The sequence below is a fragment of the Triplophysa dalaica genome, chromosome 10 (assembly GCF_015846415.1).
Source record: "Triplophysa dalaica isolate WHDGS20190420 chromosome 10, ASM1584641v1, whole genome shotgun sequence".
Classification (NCBI taxonomy): domain Eukaryota; kingdom Metazoa; phylum Chordata; class Actinopteri; order Cypriniformes; family Nemacheilidae; genus Triplophysa; species Triplophysa dalaica.
Genome location: NC_079551.1, coordinates 8289136 through 8297511, shown reverse-complemented (window position 1 = coordinate 8297511; position 8376 = coordinate 8289136).

Below are 8376 nucleotides of genomic sequence, written 5' to 3'. Positions count from 1 at the left end.
CTTGTTCTATCTTCAATCAAACATGAACGCTTTTTAACATACAAGACCTCCAGGTTACTGATATATTTTTTGATGTGCACTCGACATGTAATTTATTAAATTAACAAAAGCATTTGCATAATCGAGTGCTTTTCTGTATTTCTGCTAGGTTCAGCTATAGGCAAAGAGCCCATGTTTAGTGTGTGTGTCAGTGGCCAGTCAGTCATTCAGGCTGTGTCTGCTGTCAGCTCACATCAGATTCACTCTCTCTGACAAGTGCTTTTCAGAACGGGGCGTCTGGACAATGGCCCGGCCTGTCAGAGGAGATGGCAACTTTTGCTGGGAGGTAGAAGACATCGGGGGTCACTGAGAAAATGTATGCAAATTTGACATTTCTTCCCTCATTTGCATACATGGCCTTCTCGGCAAACTGTTTGTTTGACTATTTATTTAATTAATTGCTGCCGGTGTTCATAGTAAAATCATATCTATCTATCTATCTATCTATCTATCTATCTATCTATCTATCTATCTATCTATCTATCTATCTATCTATCTATCTATCTATCTATTTATCTATCTAACTATCTATCTATCTATCTATCTATCTATCTATCTATCTATCTATCTAACTATCTATCTATCTATCTGTGATGATATAATGTCATGAGGGAGTCAACAGCTATGAGGAAATTTTTTAATGTAAATGTTTTTTCCTTATGTGGTTCTTATACATATATAAATAAACAGTACAAATTGAAATTACATGTTTATTTGTATACATTTACTCTGCTTATATACATAGAAAGATTGCCAATTATTTGAATTTTAATCTTTTAAAATGAATACAATGTTTTGGTATACATACAGTAAATACAGTTTGTTATATAACAGCACAATTTAGTTATATAGTGCTGTTATTTTGGATATACATTTATTTTATTATAGATATTTATTCATTATTGATGTATTGAGTAATTTATTTTATAATTAAAATGTATGTTTTTATTCTATTATAGATATTATTATGGAAAAAGTTATTTTATGATGTATATTTTTATTGTTTTTCATTCTATTTTAGTCTATTATTAATATAACTGTATTTATTCTATTATCAATCTCATTGTGGATATGTATTTTATTAATTGTATTTATTTTATGATTGATGCTTTCGTGTCATTATGTAGCATCACACAAATATGATTATTGAATATGTATTAGTCATTGATTTCTGACTGAACCTAATGAAATTTGAGTATCTTTATATTGTGTGTTTTTTAAATTTTGTTGTTATTTTGTGAAGTGTGTGTGAAATTATAATTATAACCACTTCGGAACTTGCCATTAGATAAGCTTGCACTTTTACTCATACAGTACGTAATAGTGACATATTTATGGTTGTAAAGAATCGAATATAAAACACCTCTTTCACACGGACAGCACAACCCTGAACTTGTTTACATTCTGATATCCACACAAATAAACAAACCTCTTGATTTTTGTGGGACACCAGGCGTCTAGCCGTGATAGTGACTAGCTGAACCAGGCTTGGCAGGCCCACAAATTTGTGCTTGTGGTCTTGGCAGGTCTACCCATTCCTCCTCCCCACCTAAATCCCTTATTGCTACTGTGTGCGTGCCTTGCTAAAATGCCCACAACCCTCCATCGTCTCCAGCTCTATTTTACACACCTGTCTGGCATGCACAAGCAGTCAGGGTGGGAGGCGGATGGCATCCAGCTCTGCTCCCTCGTTCCAGACCGCCCTGATGTCAGCTGGCTGTGAAAGGCGACGGGCCTCGAACTGACCAGAGTCTGAACTGGGATGCGGCCAGAGCTCTGGACCCGAGCCACGCTGCCCATGTCTGTGTGAGCCAACCCGCCAAGATTCCCCAGCTCTGGTGAGCTACGAAACGCAATACGGTGGAGGTGCACAATAAACATGTAAGGCCATATTTGCAAGGTACGTGAGTGTTGTGAATAATAGTGATGTTATTTGTGGCTAATTGGGTAGATTTCCCCGTCCTTGTACAAGAAGTGTTTTAACTAGGTCAAGTTAGGTCAATTTATTACATTAGTTATCTGCGAATGATCTGAAAATATCTAAGAATAATCCTTTCAGCCTTATTACACATATGAATTCATAATTTTCTAATATATATATTCAAAACAAGTATAGACTTCAATGTAAGAAATAAACTGTTATTTCTTTAACAAACAATACATTTGCATTTTACAAAACAGCTACAACAGCAATATTTGCATCACATTGTTTACAAATGTATATATTACATACAGAAATAAGTTTATTTATTTAATAACATGATTATTTGTCCAAAATGTATTATAATTAAGATGTTTATTATTGAAAACACAAAATTATATAATTATTGATTTGTAATGTAATGTAATGTTATAATAATCTAATCTAATATTCACATTAAGAAGAACTACAGAAATACTTTACTATGACATCAATTCTATCCAAAGAATTACAATCTGGGTCTGTATATAATAATCCAAAAAACATAGAGAAAAAGTTTCATGTTTCTTCTAATAATCTTTCTCAAGTTGAAGAAAAAACAAACGCAGACGCTTCCGTCCTCTTTAGGCGGTAAGTCATGAGACATGGCGCTAGGACGCTGGCCAAGTCTCCTCCAATCGTTCTGTCTAATCTAAAGTTACCGTGCTGCTGCTTCAGCGAGCACTGGAGGAGACACCCGGCTACCGTAGCCACTGGTAAATCTGTGCATGGCTGTCACATCAAAACACAACATTTTAACATGTAGACGAGCGCAAAGATGAAGCCTTTGAAATACCCCATCTCATCATCACCCCAATATTAAGTTATTTCATTATTTACTCATTTTTATGTCATTCCAAACCTGTATGAGTTTCTTTCTTCTGCAGAAAAGAAGATATTTTGAAGAATGTCGTACCCAAACAACATTGTCCCTATTGACTTCCATTGTATGGACGCAAAACAATTTCTCAAAATATCTTCTTTTGTGTTCTACAGATTAATACATGATGAAAGATTTTTATTTGGGCGAACCATCCCTTTAAAATACATTTACTGAGACTAAAACAATCCAACAGGTGATTCCTGGTTACAAATGAAAACTTTGAACTCGGCCCCAGTCTCGACCCCTGAGGCACCTCGTGGGCCTTGATATTAAACCCCAGTGCCAGTAGTCATCTGCTCGTGTCTCGTTTCAACATCCTCTCACCTTCTCAAAACGCCCCTCACCCGTAGTTTATCGGCCTTCATACACTATTCATGAGATCCATAACCGAGAAAACATAATTTCCCTGTACAGTCATTACATTTATCTAGATATTAACATGTCATGGCCAGGAAACGAGTGCGGGTCTTGTTGTTATCTGGTGGGGTGAGAGTTCATCCTATTTGGAAGAAGTAGATGCAGGGTGGCTGCTCCTCTCCTGAACCCTCCGGCACTGAATGCACCGTCGACCCGCTTTTTCATTTCAAGTGGAAAAACAAACTAATTATGTGGAAATATGATAATGTATTGTGCCGGAGGAGCCGCCCACGACTCTCATTAAGAGAGACCCACTTGCGTTCTTACTCTAATCTTATGTCTCTCTCTCACTCACACACTATTTCTCCTAGGGAGCGTTGGCCTTTCACGAGCCATGAACATTAGTGACCACTCTGGGGCGTTTCGCATCAAAGTCGGCCACATTACCATAATCGCGGGATTATTCCCTTTTTCCTGCCAGCGAAGGTCAACGTCTCCCATGATTCCTCGTGAGGAGATCAACCCCCAAATTCTCACGGTGTACAAATGCGCTTGAGTCTCTTACCTCATACCTCGGGAAAGGCTGTGGGCAGACCCTTATAGGTAAAGGGCCCATCCACCATCCTCAGATGATGAAAGTACATGACTTGAGTGCTCATTCAGTTGACAGGTCCACACTGTAGGACCTTGTCAATTGTCCACTAGTGTCCTCACACTCTAGGCTTGTCTTGGGGTCCGCCGTAAGATCCTCTTTAAACTCATAAACTGTAACAGACAAATCATTTACTTTATATATTTTACAGCCCAAATTGATGTCTAGCTTTTTACTCATTTACTGTAGATTATTTAAAATGTGATAATACAGGTCCTCATGCTTTAAATCCAGCATGCAATTTCCTGACCTTTGTCTATTATAAAATCAAAATGACATAAGGGACAAAGTTAAAACATAAAGTTTCAAACCAAGAACCGTCAAAATGAACCAGAACACATTACCCTGCCAATGTTAGAATGCTAAGAAATCTCAAGACATTTCCATCACTCCGATCACGGAACTAACTTTAAGTTAAGTTATAAGAAGAGTTTGGAGTGATGGGGAAACACAAATAAGCGCTCTGCGTTCACAGCTGGCAAAGTCTGTGCAAAGAAACGACTGCCATTGGGCTTCAGGGTCAGATCTAATGCCAGCATCGCCAATCCTATAACTGTTGATTAGAAGAACTGAGAAAGAATATCACCTTATTTAATCTTGCGATAGTGAAGTGTCAACCCAACATTCTCATCTCCCCCATCTCTTGAGGTGCAGTAAGACCTTACCTGTTAATGAAAGAAGTTCTTCCTGTGGTGTGATGATGAATGTGATAGTTTGATTGTGTGCCAGGAAACGTTTTCTTCTCCAACTTCTCCAACACTGCTGTGTTTGATTTTAAAACCTGAAAACACCATAATGACATTCCCATTAGATATGAAGATCAGCATGCTACTATGCAATCATGAGATATCGTCATGTATCACGTTTGTATGTTTTTCAGCAAGCAGTATGCATACTACATTTGGTCTGCATACTAACCAAATAGATTTTTTTTGCAGCTCATTGGATTTGTCCTTTCTAAATCAAGGGTTGATAAGCAACATAAACTTGGTTCCAGACAAAAAGTCAAGGCCCAGGAATGACACACGCCCCGGGCCAAGGTGGGCGAGCGGCCAGTAATGCAAACGCGAAAGGGTAGCAGTCAGAACACATCAGACACTTCCAATGAGATTAAAACTAAAGCGTGCACAAGTTACTGGCATTCTTTCAAATCCCTGACAGTGTCAAACATATTTACAAAGATCAGAATGGAAAAAATAGCATTGCTTTTAATTATAAAGTACAATAAACATGATAGAAAGCTGAAAAGTTGAGTCACAGAGTTAACAGTTACACTGAAGTCTTGATATCCTCAATAACGTCTGAATTAAAATGTGTGTTTACCTGCTTGCAATAGCTAGGAAACAACAAATAATTATATATAAGGACGTCTTTTAAAAAACAGATTGACCGGTGTTCTGTTGAATTGTGCTACCCTGTCGTATTTTGCTCCCTCTGTTCAAAACAGGATTAACCCCTCCCATAGCTCAACCACAACCAGGGTAACAAAAATTGATGGGAAACATAAATCGACAAAAACACGGGCGTATGACAGCATAGTATCACGATAACCAGTGTTGGGAAAGTTCACGTTCTACATGAACTAGTTCAAAGTTCAGTTCACAAATTTTAAAATGAACTAGTTCAGTTCATAGTTCAAACTTCAAAATAGTGAACTAAGTTCACTAAGTTCCAAATATGAACTAGTTCATAGTTCTTTTTTTCCCTATGTTGATGCGAGCTATTATTTTTCAAAATTATTGCCACAGCCCATATACAGTAGAATCACAGACAGCAATTATTTTATCAGTTTTAAAATGAAGCTATGCGTCAGATTTCATCTTCATATCCAATTTTGAATCCTTATCCAACCAGGGTTTACATTATCATTGAGGGGACAGCATTTCCCCATTGTTGCTTTAATGCTTTGTTGCTGTCCATCACTCCACACTAGTAGCAGCTGCAGCTTTCAACCCTACAGTACACTCTCAAAAACATGAGGAAAAACGTGCTGCTTGATTGTCTTTTTTAATGAGGAATTATTAAAACAGGACAGTAATCATTAAGGTGCAAACGTTTTTCAATTTTAATAAATTTCCATTGTCCACATGTAACTGAAGTGCGGATTTTCTTTTTGAAAGCCGGCGGGCAAACAGAAAAGTGAGATTTCTCCCATTCTCACCGACCTTGTCATAAAATTATTTTGAATGATCATACTCCTTGCAAACATGCTGCTGTCGCCTCCATGCCTTTTTTTTACACCAGAATGAACGAGTTCACAGTAACGTTCATCAGGCAGTAATACAGCACGTTCAGTTCACGTTCGCCCAAAATATGAACGCGTTCATGAACTATCGTTCAATGAACGCGTTCAGGTACAACACTGACGATAACGATATGTTGACGTCAAACCCAGGGAGATTTCAGACGCGCACATCAACTTGACGAATGTATCCGATGAAATATATCCTGAAAATTGTGATAGAAACTGCCGATAATTTTTAAAATAAAACTCTTAAAGTAATGTAAGCAAATCCATAATTCAAATATATGGGCACACTATACTCATATAAACAAATCAACAACAAAATACATGAATTAGACTAACCTTACATCGTTTTGTAAACACAATTGGACAAACAAACAAACTTATTGTGTTGTATTTGAGAATACTTTGAGACGGGTGTACAGAGAGACGGAAGGTTCGCATTTCTCGTGCATTAAATAAAAAAATACATTAATGAAAACTGTTGGGACCCTTAGCGGTAGCGAATAATAATAGCACAAGAAGCTGGCATCAACATAAGGTAAGACAAAGTAGCAGATGTTCAATCATGCGTTAATAATGTGTGTTTAGTAGCCGTTGTAAGGTCTGTGATATAACATTTCATATATATAACAAGTTGTAAATAACATTTCCGATCTGTCTTCCTCTATCTATCATTTCATGACACGTGAACACATTTATAACCAGTGTTGGGTGTAACTAGTTACTAAGTAATTAGTTACTGTAATTTAATTACTTTTCCCTTGAAAAATTAAAGTAAGGGATTACTCTTATTTTTCCTGTAATTTAATTACAGTTACTTTTGATGTAATTAACTAAATACTTTGTGTAATTTATGCGTGTGCAATGGTGGAATTGACATCAAAATTCAAAATCCATGCTTTAATGTATAATTCTCACATTTGTAATACTTTATGTAGTTTAATATAATTTATTTGAATGAATTAAATAAGCCGTTTCATGTCTATCCTTGAATCCCTTAGCTAAACAAGGTTGATGTAGGATATAGAAAGTAATTAGTAATGAGTAACTAAATACTTTTTGGACAGAGTAAGTTTTACAGTAATCTAATTACACTATTGAATATGTAATAAGTAACTAGTAATTAATTACTTTTTCACAGTAACTTACCCAACACTGTTTATAACATTGTTTTATTGATTTCGATATGGCCTTATGTGCGTGCTGCGTGCTCGCTCCATGGCGTGCTCGTTCTATGTACGTAGCTAGCTGAGGAAGAATAAAAAGGGGGTGAAAAAAGGAAAATAAAGAAGAGTTTCAGAAAAGAATAAAGAGGATCATTCAATAAATATGTGAAAGCTAACGTTAGCCACCATGAAAATGCTACGATCAACACTTCTACTGTTGCTAACGTCGGGCCGCGAGAAGACATAACGCTAGTTAAGGGTGAGTAGTAATAAGTGTTCCTTGAAAACATTTATAAAAAAGTTTTACATTTTTCGTGAAATTTAACCAGGCATTTTTTTCTTCAAACTTTGTAACGCGGCAGTTCCCAATGCGTTTTTTTGTCTGAAAATGTTTAAAAGTTAAAACAACTGTCAACAAATGTCATTTTGTCAATGTCACATGTTTGACCATCTGAATAATGTATATAAATATAGCCTAAATATTGAATTGTGAGGAATTAAATCGCAATTCAACATATCAACATAAAGTGACAGCTGACTTGAGCCAGAAGGTAATGAGAAAGGCCATTGCACATTGAGTCCGAAATTTGCGTACGTTAAAAACTAAATACGACCTAACGTTGCGTCAATAACATACACGCACTGCCTCCGATATTTTCGTCCGTCATAAAAAAATTCGGACCGGGTTCGATTTTCTGCGTTTTTCGCATTCGTTAAGCATCTTGATTGGCCTTTTTAACAACTCCGAGACACCGTACAAAACGAGAGCCAAATACGAAAAAACGCATACGGAAATGTCGGACTGTATGTGCACAGACCTTTAGTTGATCCAGCTGATTTGTCAATTTCAGTGTACAGTAAATTTGAATGATAAAGTTTACACTTTTAATAATGCTGTTAGACTTACTCAACGTAGAGACTCGAAGGGGTTACTGATCAAATAAGAGCCCGTGGTTTCCTCTCCCCCATCTGGATACATCATATGGATGTGTACAGTAAAGGATTATCTTTAATCTAATGCTGTTAAATTGATGCAAATTGATCGCAAAGGTGCGATCGTTGGAATAACGA